The sequence below is a fragment of the Glycine max genome, chromosome 18, assembly GCF_000004515.6.
Source record: "Glycine max cultivar Williams 82 chromosome 18, Glycine_max_v4.0, whole genome shotgun sequence".
In the NCBI taxonomy this organism is placed as follows: domain Eukaryota; kingdom Viridiplantae; phylum Streptophyta; class Magnoliopsida; order Fabales; family Fabaceae; genus Glycine; species Glycine max.
Window position 1 is genome coordinate 48760268 of NC_038254.2, and position 14698 is coordinate 48774965.

Genomic DNA, 14698 nt, shown 5'->3' on the forward strand with positions numbered 1-14698 from the left:
TTTAGAAAAATAAAATTACATTTAGAAGTTGATATAAAATTACTTTTTTCTGAATGTGTACTTCTAATGAAATAAAATTACATTTAGAAGTTGAAATAAAATTACTTTATTTTAAGGGTAAGGCTTTAGTTCTTAATTTTTAGGGTTAGGGCTAAGTTTTTTATTTTAAGGGTTAGGGTTTAGTTATATGAAAATTTCAGGGTTTAGGACTAATTTTTTATGGGTGAGGTTTAGGTTATTTGTATTTTTCGGGTTAGGGTTTAGTGCATTGGTGTTTGGGTTAGGGCTAACTTTTTAGGGGTTAGGGTTAGGTTTTTATTTTAGGATTAGGGTTTATTTCGGAACATTTAGTGCTAAGTGCTTATATTTTATAGGTTAGGGTTAGTGTTTCATATTAAGGGTTATGGGATACTTTTTATGTTTTATGGTTAGGGTTTAGTTCACATTGAAGTTCATCGTTACTTAGAAACATTAGTTTTTTCCTTTTGGCTACGTTTGTTATTTGGTTTAGGGTTCATTGATTATTATAGTTTGATACGCGACATAAATTCTATCCAAAAGTAAGCCTTAATAAACTGAATATCATACATTACGGCATGAATGTCAAATTACAAATATACAACAAAACCTTAATCAACTGAGACATGCAAATCATTCATTTTGGTGTCCGTGATGCTGTGAGGATGTGCACATGGTCGATCCCATCTTCGTGCTTGGCGATCAGGATTTCTTCTGCCCCGATGCCTCCCCGCTTCTTCTTCGTCAGCCTCCGCAGAAAATGCGTGACGCAAATCAACACCGAATAAGTCACCCGTATTAGGTATTTGTCCCGGTACATTCCATTGTGTTCCTAACGGGGCATTAGGTGTTGGAATTGGCCCATGATATTGTTGATTCAAATTTAATTGCGACTTGCGTAGTAGGTACGTTTTTTATGTTCATATTATCCTACTTTTGTGTTATTTGTTATTTTAATTTGTAATTTTATTTTATTATTTGAATTACAGGCATGATCAGAGAGGATCCATCAATAAAAATTTCTTTGATTCAAGAAAGGATAAATAGTGAATTTTCCTATAAGTTTCATACAGAAAAGCATGGATGCCAAACAAAAGGCGATTGTAATTGAATATGGCGATTGGGGAAGAGTCGTATGCGAAACTCTCGTCATGGCTAACACACATGCAAAATCATTCTCCTGGCTCTTACTTTCAAATACTACATGACGATTTTATTGTTGGTAATAGGGTAAGTCGCGAACATCGTCAGTTTCATCGAGTATTTTGGACATTTGGTCAATGCAAAGAGGCTTTTAAGTACTGTAAGCCAATCATACAAGTTGACGGCACACATTTATACGGCAAATACCGTGGACCTTGTTAATGGCCACATCGCAAGATGGAAATGGTGGTGTTTTCCTCTAGCATTCGCCGTGGTCGAAGGCGAGACGCTAACAGCATGGTATGGTTTTTGGCCCACTTGCGTGAACACGTCACAGATAAGAATGGAATTTGTCTAATATCTGATCGTCACGCGAGTATAAAGTCTGCTGTCGCTAACGAATCTTGGTTGGCAACCTCCCCACGGTTATCATGTGTACTGCGTCCGACACATAGCCAGCAATTTCAATCGCAAATTCAACAACGCAAACAAAAAGAGATGTTCAAGAAATTGGGTAAGGTTTATTTTATACATTAATTTAATTTGACTTTGATGTCTACGTACAACTTTTCATGATAACAAATTTGATGTAGCGTACACTCCTTGCAAGCATGTGTTTGATCAAAACTTAGAAAAATTTCGTCAACTGAGTCCAGCCATAGCAAGATGGATTGATCGCATTTCAAAGGAAAAATGGAACATGGCTTACGATACATCTGGACGACGATATGGTCACATGACAACCAACCTATCAGAATGTGTGAATAAGGTGTTGAAAGATTGTCGCAGCATTCCAATAACAGCGTTGGTCAAGTCAACATATAGTAGGTGCGAAAGTACTTTGTTGATCGTGGTCGCCAAGCCCAAAGACAATTAAGAGAAGGCCAAGTTATTGTTCTAAGCTTGTTACAGAACTTAGGAAAAATCAAGAAAAGCTTGTTCGCACATCGTTCGCGTGTACGATATCCACTCGACAAGGTTTGAAGTAGAGGAGACCTTCATCCTATAACGCAACGTGGCGGACAAAAATGGGCAGTTAACTTGAATGGCCATTATTGTCAATGCGGAAGGTATTCTGCGCTTCACTATCCATGTTCACACATTATTGCAGCTTGTGGTTACGTGAGCATGAACTACTACCAATATATAGATGTTGTTTACACCAATGAACACATCTTAAAAGCATACTCCGCACAGTGGTGGCCTCTTGGGAATGAAGCGGCAATTCCTCCTTCTAATGAGGCATGGACACTAATCCCTGACCCAACTACAATTCGTGCGAAAGGTCGGCCAAAATCAACAAGGATAAGGAATGAGATGGATTGGGTCGAACCATCTGACCACCGACAAAAATGTAGTAGATGTGGAGCTGAAGGGCACAATAGGCGCCGATGTCCAATGCAATCTGACCGTGGGAGTAATTCATTTAATTGATTTATGTATGTTACATGACTGACTTGTATTGCTTTAGGTTTTGTTCAATGTATTTACTTGTTGGTCTTCAATGAATCGTCAGTTACTTTTTGTTGAATGTGTGCTTCTAATGAAATAAAATTACATTTAGAAGTTGAAATAAATGGAGTGGATCAATTGAGGTTGAGTGACATTGGTGTTGATCGTTAGTTAGAAATGTTAGTGTCTAAGTAATTTGTCTACCTTAGTTTTTTAAACTATCTACAATGACAAACTATGGACTTAGTCATTATGGTTTAGTGTCTAAGCCTTAGGTTTTAGTGTTTAGAACTATGGGTTAGGGTTAGGGTTACTTCTTATTTTTTAGGGGTTAGGGGTTACGTCTTAGGGGCTAGGGCTAAGTTTTTTATTTTAGGGTTAGGGTTAGGGTATTTTTTAAATGTGAATGGTTAGGGTTACTTCTTGTTTTTTAGGGGCTAGGGGTATGTTTTTTTTATTTTAGGGTTAGGGTTAAGGTTATTTTTTAAATGGTAATGGTTAGGGTTACTTCTTGTTTTTTAGGGGTTAGGGCTAAGTTTTTTATTTTAGGGTTAGGGTTAGGGTTATTTTTTTAAATGTGAATGGTTAGTGTTACTTCTTATTTTTTTAGGGGTTAGGGCTAAGTTTTTTTATTTTAGGGTTAGGGTTAGGGCTAACTCTTAGGGGTTTGGGTTAGGGTTATGTTTTTTTATTTTAGGGTTAGGGTTTATTTCTGAACATTGAAGGGCTAGGGCTAATTCTTAGGGGTAGGGTTAGGTTTTTTATTTTGGGGTTAGGGTTTATTTCTGAACATTGAAGGGTTAGGGCTAATTCTTAGGGGTTAGGGTTAGGTTTTTTATTTTGGGGTTAGGGTTTTTTCTGAACCATTGAAGAGTTAGGGCGAATTCTTAGGGTTTGGGTAAGGTTATTATTTTAGGGGTTAGGGTTAATTATTTAATTTAGGGCTTAGGGCTAAGTTTTTTATTTAAGGGTTAGGGTTTAGTTCTTATTTTTTAGAAAAATAAAATTACATTTAGAAGTTGAAATAAAATTACTTTTTTCTGAATGTGTACTTCTAATGAAATAAAATTACATTTAGAAGTTGAAATAAAATTACTTTATTTTAAGGGTAAGGGGTTTAGTTCTTATTTTTTAGGGTTATGGCTAAGTTTTTTTATTTAAGGGTTAGGGTTTAGTTCTTATTTTTTAGAAAAATAAAATTACATTAGAAGTTGATATAAAATTACTTTTTTCTGAATGTGTACTTCTAATGAAATAAAATTACATTTAGAAGTTGAAATAAAATTACTTTATTTTAAGGGTAAGGGTTTAGTTCTTATTTTTTAGGGTTAGGCTTAGGGCTAACTCTTAGGGGTTTGGGTTAGGGTTATGTTTTTTTATTTTGGGTTAGGGTTTATTTCTGAACATTGAAGGGTTAGGGCTAATTCTTAGGGGTTAGGGTTAGGTTTTTTATTTGGGGTTAGGGTTTATTTCTGAACATTGAAGGGTTAGGGCTAATTCTTAGGGGTTAGGGTTTAGGTTTTTTATTTTGGGGTTAGGGTTTATTTCTGAACATTGAAGGGTTAGGGCTAATTCTTAGGGGTTTGGGTAAGGTTATTTATTTTAGGGTTAGGGTTAATTTATTTAATTTAGGGCTTAGGGCTAAGTTTTTTATTTTAAGGGTTAGGGTTTAGTTCTTATTTTTTAGAAAAATTAAATTACATTTAGAAGTTGATATAAAATTACTTTTTTCTGAATGTGTACTTCTAATGAAATAAAATTACATTTAGAAGTTGAAATAAAATTACTTTATTTAAGGGTAAGGGTTTAGTTCTTATTTTTTAGGGTTAGGCTTTGGTTTTTATTTTGGGGTTAGGGTTTAGTTCTTATTTTATAGGTTAGGCTTAGTTTTTTATTTTAGGGTTAGGTTTAGGTATGAAAATTTCAGGTTTAGGACTATTTTTATGGTGAGGTTTAGGTTATTTGTATTTTGGGTTAGGGTTTAGTGCTGAACATTTTTGGGTTTAGGGCTAACTTTTAGGGGTTAGGGTTAGGTTTTTATTTTAGGATTAGGGTTTATTTCGGAACAATTTAGTGCTAAGTGCTTATATTTATAGGTTAGGGTTAGTGTTTCATATTCAAGGGTTATGGGATACTTTTTATGTTTTATGGGTTAGGGTTTAGTTCACATTGAAGTTCATCGTTACTTAGAAACATTAGTTTTTTCCTTTTGGCTACCTTTGTTATTTGGTTTAGGGTTCATTGATTATTATAGTTTGATACGCGACATAAATTCTATCCAAAGTAAGCCTTAATAACTGAATATCATACATTACGGCATGAAATGTCAAATTACAAATATACAACAAAACCTTAATCAACTGAGACATGCAAATCATTCATTTTGGTGTCCGTGATGCCGTGAGGATGTGCTACATGGTCGATCCCATCTTCGTGCTTGGTGATCAGGATTTCTTCTGCCCGATGCCTCCCCGCTTCTTCTTCGTCAGCCTCCGCAGAAAATGCGTGACGCAAATCAACACCGAATAAGTCACCCGTATTAGGTATTTGTCCCGGTACATTCATTGTGTTCCTAACGGGGCATTAGGTGTTGGAATTGGCCCATGATATTGCTGTGAAGGGGTCATTGTGGGCCATGAAAAATGAGCTTGTGTTTCCGCAAAACCACCGAACGATTGCTGGGTTGCAGAAGTATCAGTTGATGACCCTGAAAAGGATACTGATACATCTGTGTCGGATACTCAGCAATGTTTGTGGCATGTAATACATTCCATGGCCACGCTCCGCCATTTGTTGGGAATATTCTTCCGCTTCAACAATGTCCCTTCTTCTGTCTATCCCCTGAGTTTCAATACTTGACTGAAGCATGTGAAACTGTTGTGGGGGAAATTGACGCTCTGATGCTGGACCATGTGACACTGGCTCAGTGACTCTCTCTTGCTCTTCGGATAAAATTGTAATTTTTTCCACATAAGGCACGAGATCATCAATGTGCATGTTTTCCTCCCTTGAGGAGACACCATGTATTGTAATGCTCCGCAACTTCACCCTGCATTATAAGGGTAAGAAAATTAATGGCCATCATTAAATAAAGTTCAACTTAAAATTGAAAAAAAATAAAAAAATACCAATGTAGCCGTCTTTGCATTTTCTGGGTCAACAAACATCTTTGTCTTTCGCCTATACCAGACCATGTAGTCCGAGTTAAAACTCAATAGGCCTTCTTGTCGGGGATAAGCGTCGACCCTAAATGCATGTCGATTATTCCACTGTGAATCATTGGGGCGAATAATTGCCCCCAATTTTCGTCATGTTTCCCTTTAATGTTATGCCATGAATGTTTAAGGGTTGTGAAGGAGACTCTGAACTGGTTGCTGCATCCCAATTGTCTCAAACTCTGTCCGGTTGGTGCCACTCAATAACTTGGAAACAAATTAGTGGCACCACCGGTACCACGCGAGACTTCCGACTAAACAAACGGGAGGCAACAATGATATAACGGTTGATGGGTAAGGCTCCCACACAAACTGCATATAACAACATAGTTGTGAACATTGTAGTAAAATAAACATATAATTTTTTATTTTACAAATACAATAGCATGCTTCTTACCTCATGACGTTTCATAATATCCAACTTGCGACGAAAAACTTTCACATCATCATTGTCGATATGTTGGGTTTCCACGTCGCAGCCACCTACAAAGAATAAAATTTAATATACCCTAAAACCATTTATTCTATTGAAATGAAAGACGCTGTTAAAAATGACTCACCTGTGCCCTAGTGGTGTATTTTCTATTTGGGAAGGAGTCCTCTTTGGAGCCAAGGTTGGACATCGTTCCCATGCCCACAATTGTAGTAAGATGCACATACCTCCGAATGATTTAGTTTTATAATCGGTGGCACTGCACATCTCTCTATATAGAAAACCAAGTACGGCAGCTCCCCATGCATATCTGCCACATTCTTCAAAGTCACGTAAAAATTGAAGGTACCTTACCGAAACTCTGTTATTGGTTTTGTCAACGAACAAGACACCTCCAATAAATCTCAGTATCCATGCACGGGCAAACCTTCGTACTTGTTCTTCGTCATCATCATTATTTATTTGATCAAAATGGTGAGCCAGCCAACTTAATTTAACCACACTACCTTTAATTTCACCTTCTTCTGGTCTGACTCCCAATAATTCCTCACATAAATCAGCCCAATCAAGATTTGTTGGACCGATTAATGGTAAACCATCCACACTTATACCTAACAACACAGAGACGTCTTGTAGAGTGATAGTACACTCTCCGCATCTCATGTGAAACGTATGTGTTTCCGGCCTCCATCTTTCTATTAGAGCACTAATTAGTGAGGCATTTATTTTTAAGTATCCCATTTTGATAATCCACCCGAAACCAGATTGTTGAAGAAAAGGAAAAATTTGCTCTGGAATTTGTTCTTCCCCTTGATACGTGGGGACAGCGCGTCTGATATGTAATTTCCTTTCTTATTCCCCATTCCAAACATGTTCTGAAACATGCTTAGGTTGCATCCATAATACATCAGTATCGATGGGGCCAGACTTAATGTTGATATGTGATGAAGATGATGATGAAGATGTCATTGCTACTACAAAATAAAATATTATACATGTGAAGAAAACTTTAATTTATTAGTAAACTTTAAATATATAACAATAAATTTGTAAAAAATCAAACTGGCCAATTTTTAATATATTCTATACATAAATTAAAATACATGTGAAGCAATCTTTAATTTATTACTATTTTTTTTTCTACAATTAATTAATAAATAATTGAATAAAATATAGACTAACTAATTATTTATTATACAAAAATAATAATAATGTACAATGTATCATATATTTAATCACGTAAATTTTCTATAACAAATGATATTAACCTACAAATTAAAACTAACAAATAATATATATAGCATTCTAACTAAAAATAATTAACTCAAATAATATTAAATTATCAGCTCATTTATTTAAAATACAAAATTATAATACTAAAAAGATAAATTTACGTGTGTCAAGTGTCTGATATTACAATTATTTATTTAAGTGTCAAATATTTAATATTACAAAAACTAAAAATTTCCGTGTGTCTATAATTTACAAATATATACCTAAAGTTAATATTAACTTGTGCCTAATAATAAAAAATCTAATATTACCTGTGTCATCCTAAATATCATGCATGTATATATATTTATTAGGCTAAAGTATCATCCGTCTAAATATATACCTAATACTACAAAAGCTAATATCACATATATAAAATTTAATAATATACACAACAACTAAATATATATATATACACGTAATATTTTTATACTAACTAAACAAATATATAATATTTTCAGTAACCAAATAATAATTTCAGCCAAATATTATTTTCAATTTCAGCCAAATATTATTTTCAACCAAATATATACAATAACTAAATAAAATTTTCAACCAAATATTATTTCAGCAAAATTTTATTTTCAGCCAAATATATACAATAACCAAATAAAATTTTCAGCCAAATATTATTTTCAACCAAATATATACAATAACTAAATAAAATTTTCAACCAAATATTATTTCTGCAAAATTTTATTTTCAGCCAAATATATACAATAACCAAATAAAATTTTCAGCCAAATATATACAATAACCAAATAAAATTTTCAGCCAAATATTATTTTCAACCAAATATATACAATAACCAAATAATATCTAACAATATATACAATAACTAAATAAAATTTTCATTCTAACTAACCAAATAATATTTTCATACTAACTAACCTAACATTCAAATATCTATTAATACGTAAAAAAAATACCTACGAATACTAACTAATTTAAACTTAGAACTTTTCATAATAATAACTAACCTACTATTTACATACTAACTAACTTAGAATATTTCTTAATTTAAACTTAGAACTTTTGATAATAATAACTAACCTACTATTTACATACTAACTAACTTAGAATATTTCTTAATAAGAACTAACTTAAACTTATAATATATATTAACATATTTACTTAAAAAATACTTACCAGGAATTTATGTGAAAATAAGAGTAAGGGCACACTTGAAATGGAAGCACAGCAACAAGCACCAAAGAAATTTCAACCACGAGCACACGCAAGCACAGTAAGCTCTCACACACAGAAGAAGAAACAAAGAGAAATAGAACACAGCTAAAGAGAAATGTAAGCGTAAACAATGAACTTCAACCAATTTTTTTTATAGCTGAAAACTTACTCAACGTTCAAAATTTTTTAACGTTCATGCAATAGGCTTTTCGGAACCTGCACCTACCTATCTTCTCATCACTGCAAGCCTGAAAGTCACGTCCCGTCAAGGTGTTCTGCAGGAGGCAGTGGCGGGACTGCCACGTTGGCATGTCCCGCCAGGAGGAATGGCGGCATGGCTCCATCTCTCCTCGTCCCGCCACAACTATCAGCGGTACAGCCTCTCTCTCTCCTACTCAGCCTGTCCCGCCGTTCGTACTGGCGGTTTAGGCTGAGTCCCGCAGTTGCCAATGGCGGGATCCTTGTTCCCGCAGTTGTCAATGGCGGTACAAGCTTTCCCGCCGGCAACAATGGCGGCATCCACGTCATAACAGACCCCGTCTGTAATAAGTTTGAAAAGAAACCCTCTTTGGTAAAATGTTTCTAAAACAAGCCCTCTGAAGTAAATTTGCCACTGGTTGTATCGTTGCGATATTGTTAGGTTTCCTACAGTGCGGTCCTTTATCCAAACTTAGCCAACACTGTTAAAAAAGTTTCGAAAAAAAATTATATTTTGCACTGTATATTTGTAACTTTTCATTTATTTATTTTTAACAAAATGATTCATCACTAAATATAGTTATATAGTGACAACATTAAACACTAAGTTGAAGTTTTACTACTAAAATAAATTTTGACACTTATAATAGTTATGAATATCTATAGAATCTAGTCTTAAAAGAAGAAAAAGCGAGTCCTCCGAAACACGACAACAATTTTCCCAAGTTGAAAAACAAAGTTAACAATAACATTAAGCAACGACGCATGCCAATTTCACAAAACAGGTGACGTGTATGTGTGTGTCTTTGGTTTGGGACTTAAAATAATAATAATAAAAAAACGTATAAAACGAAGCGCGGTTAATACTTGGTGGTCTCATGTTTGGGAATTTTCTGAGTCAATGTATTGTATCCTATGGGGGTCTCATCTCTTTGCCCTATTTAAACATTGGATGCATTATGACTTATGAGCACAAACTAACGAACAATTCTCAAACGGAAAAGCACTTATTCTCGTCTCAGGGAAGCCAGAAACAAACATGCCTTTCCTGAATTCCACTCATTTCACTTCAATGAGGTTAGTACTTAGTGCAGCTATGTCTATAATTAGTGTTATTAAACTCGGATCGATTCGGCCGGTTCAACTGGTTAGACCAGAAATTGAACAAGGCCGAGTCGATTCAGTTATTGGATCATTTATGATATTAACCCGGTGTAGAACATGGTCCGGTTCTCATAACATTGTCTATGACTACTCTATTACCACAAATATGTTGTTATATGCTCTTTCCTATAACCTTATTTAAAGGTGATTCTACTAACTTACCATTCCACCATCTTATACAAGCTTCACTTGCACACCCTGCTAACTATTTTATCCCATTTCTTCTTTCTATTGTTGTCCAATTGGACATTTTTGGTTGTGTTACATTCTGCATTTAGCTTCATTTATTTCTAGCAAAACTGCATCATAATTCTGGTATGTCTAACTTTTTGTTAAATCTTTCTTCCTTTATTGAGTGTTCTTAGGGACCAAGTGGACAATTTATTCAAGGAATTGAAAGAGATCCATGAAAAATTCTTAGCACTGCTGATTGCCCTGGTTGCAGCAAAAAACACTGACACAGGAAATTCTTTATTTGAAAAACACCAGAAGCTAATGATGTCTTTGGTTTTAGCCATTGTTCTATACTTCTTCTTGGCCACGCTTGGGATAATACTTCACACACATAATAACAGTAACACAAACCTTCTTCTTCCTATCATAACATGTGCTATGCTTATGTTGGGAAGTGTTGTTTCAATTCTGGCTTTGAGCTCCATCTCAACCACCGTTGCTTGGATAACTTTGGCCATCTGGGTTGGAATATTCACATTGATTGCTTATGAGTATGGTGCTCTTAAAAAGATTAAGAATTGGATTAAAGGTCACATCACACGGTGCTAAGGTTGTTGCTTCTCTTGAGAAAGTACCATTGCCAAACTCTGATTCTATACTATAGTTAGAGTTTTTCAGTTCTGTTATGTTTTGTGGTTATGTTATGTTTTTTCTTTGATTTAGCTTGAGTTAGGTCTTAGGATTCTAGATTCTTGATTCAGGAAGAATCTGTCATTGATTTGATGAAAAAAACTCTTCTTTTTAAAGCTTAGTCGATTTTTCTTTTATCTAGCTCTTTGTATGATTAATGGAGTTAAGAATGCCAAAAGGTTGATTTTGATATATCATTGATTAATGGTCATATCATGTATACGCTTAATCGTCCTAAAAGTTGAAGAGGATTGAAAAATAGAGACAGGAAAAAAAGTTTTTGAATTTTAAGCCAAATAAAGGAATATTTAGTTAAACTTTTGATAAAAATGATTTTGAAAGGATTAATATTAAGAAATTATTTAAAGAAAGACGTTAAAATATGATTTATGTTTGGAAATGATATTTTAATACTGGGTTTAAAAGAATTGATTTTATTTAAATAATATAACAGAATCATTTTTGAAGTATAGATATGAGAAATCCTAATCACATACTTATACGTTCCCAGTTTACTGATGCAAATGTCATTCATAGTTTGACATTCCTATCAAATCCAACTTTTCTAAATTTTTGTTTGGAAAAATAATATGTTTTTTAGTCTTCTAAGTTTAATTTCAATATTATGATGATAACCGAATATGTATAAAAGAAAATATGATAACGGATTTTGTGTGTGTTACTGTAAAAGTTTGTTGGATTTCCTACTGTGTTTCTATCCAAACATACACAATATTAAAAAAAAGTTTTGCCAAATGTGATATTTTACACCGTTTGACTTTTTCATTTTTTTTTGCTTTATTGCATTCTTTTAATTTATGATCTGCTATTTTTGGTTCCATTTTTTTTTACAATTTTAGTGTCTATATTTTAGACATGTGTAATTTTGATATAATCTTCGATTTTTGCTTACGTTGACCATTTAAGGTTGACTAATTATATGTCAATATTGTGATAACTAACATTTAATAACTAAAAATAATTTAATAAAATAAAATTTATAAATAAAAAATATATGTAAAATTGAGAATTGGATCAAAATGACATATTTTTTAAAATTTGAAAATTATATTGCGGGAAAAAAAATAAGGGTCAAACTTGTGAATAAAAAATGAAGGGAGATTAAAATTAAAATTTAGCATTTTTTTCATCAAAATCATTCATCATTAAATACAAATATACAGTGCAATTTCATTAAACACTAAGTTGAAAATTTATTATTAAAAGAAATTTTGACTTTAAGGTTATCAATAACTATAAAACCAAGCGAGTTTAAAGCAATTCCTCCGGAAACACAAGAAGAATTTCGTGAAGTTGAAAAATGAAAAACAAATTAAAATTTAACATTTACCAATAATGTGTGCCAAATTCAGAGAAGAGTTTGGTTCTTAATGAGCTGAGTAATGACCGTATGCATGTGTGTCTCTGATACGTAAAATAAAATACAATACGTATAAAAATGAAGCACTTTTAGAACTTGGGGGCTCCATATTTTGGAATTTTGAGTCAATTGTATTCTATATTAAACAATAAACCGTTTCACACCAATTGACAATTCTATCTCAAACGGAAAAGCACTCTATCTCATCTAAGGAGAAGCAAGAAACATAGCTAGAACCAAACATGTCTGCCCAGAATTCCACTCCAACAAGGTTGGTGTTACTATAACTTATCTATAACCAATTAACCACAAATATATATATATATATATATGGTCTCTCCCATAGCATAACCTTGTTCAAGGTGATTTTCTACTTACCATTCCAACATCTTTTACATGCTTCACTTGCACACCCTTCTTTTCTATTATTCACCATTCACCAATTGGACATTTTTTTTGTTGTGTGATGTGTCTTCTAGCAAATTACGCTGCATCATAATTACGGAGCAAGTGGACAATGTATTTGGGATATGGATAAAGATCTACACAACAATGATATTGCTGACTGTTTGAATATATGTTAATATATTATGATTTAGTGTATTTGCTATATTAGTTAAGTGTATATTTTGTCCCTTGATTATGGCTAGTTAGTTCCCTAATTATAGCTAGTCAGTTCCCTAATTCTAGCCTAGTCATACGCTTATATGTTGTGTATATAAATTGATCTTGTGAAAGGAGAAAGGCAAGGAATTATCTTCTATCATGGTATCAGATTTCCTAGGGAAAGATCCTTCACCCTTTCTCTGACTTCTGCTCCCAACCCTAGCGCTACTCCGCCCATCTTTCATCATCATCTTCTTCTTCCTGTTAGCCTCCATGTCAACCTCAAAATCCTCCTTTCACCCTGCTCTTACCGTCTCCAACATCAAGAACCATATTCTCATCACCCTTGAGATGGAAAACGTCCAATATGCGACGTGGGCGAAACTCTTCAAAATTCACGCAAGATCCCTAGAGTAATTGATCACATTCTTCCTTCGACAGAAGGCACGAACCAAACGCCTAAAACAGAGGAGGAAGACGAACTATGGCAACCCTTGATGCTACGGTTCTTCAGGGGATATGATTTATGCCACTATTTCGAATGACCTTTTACTACCATTCTTGAACCCGACTCCACGGCACAAGCGGCTTGGAATAGATTGCGTGATATATTCCAGGATAAAAAACATTCTCATGCCGCCACTCTTGAGTATGACTTCACCCACACTGACATGACTGATTTCCCTAATGTTTCTGCCTACTGTCAACATCTCAAGTCTTTGTCGGATCAACTCAAGAATGTTGGCTCTCCCGTCGACAACAACCGACTGGTTCAACAACTTGTATCTGGTCTCATTGACCCCTACAATAATGTCACCACTCATTCGCCAACAAGATCCATTGCCCCCGTTTTACCAAGTTCGTTTGATGCTCACTCTTGAAGAGGCAGGCCTTGCCAAGAAAATGGTCAAGAACTCATCCGTTGCTATGGTTTCTCGTGACATAGATGAATCTCATGAGGTTTCTTATCATATCTCTTCAACTCACCATCATAATGGCCGAAAGAAGCAACAAAACCGCAGCAATAACAGTGGAAAAAATTGCAGCAACAACGATGGTCGTGGTGGGGGAAAGGGTGGTGCCAGCGGTGAGGGTAGGACAGGTGGCAGCTACCGTGGTGGTGGACAACAACACGCCGACCATCAGGCCTAGACTAATGCTCCTTGGTCTGGCGGACAAGCATGGCCTTGGCAATGGATGGCTCCGTGGGCTTTACCTCCATGTCCATGGCCTTCTGACTCATGGGCCAGGCCCAATTTCGGACAACAGCGGCAGCGAGTACAACCTGGTATTCTTGGGCCCAGACCTCCACAAGCATACATAACAACACCGACTCCAACCGACATAGAAGCAGCAATGCATACTCTCGGGCTCACTCCACCAGATGTAAATTGGTACATGGACACTGGTGCTACGTCTCACATGACTTATGCACAAGGTAACCTCACGTCTTATTTTAATATGAGCAATAAACGTGGTATAATTGTTGGTAATGGTCATTCAATTCCAATTCATGGTTATGGTCACACAACATTGTCTTCCCCATGTCCTCCCTTATCCTTAAATAATGTCCTACATGCTCATCAACTTGTTAAAAACTTAGTGTCAGTTAGGAAGTTTACAATTGATAACTCTGTTACTGTTGAATTTGATCCATTTGGATTTTCTATGAAGGACATTCCGACGGGGATGCCACTGATGAGGTGTGAGAGTTGGGGCGAGCTTTATCCCATCACTAAGCCTACAAATCCAGCCACATCACCA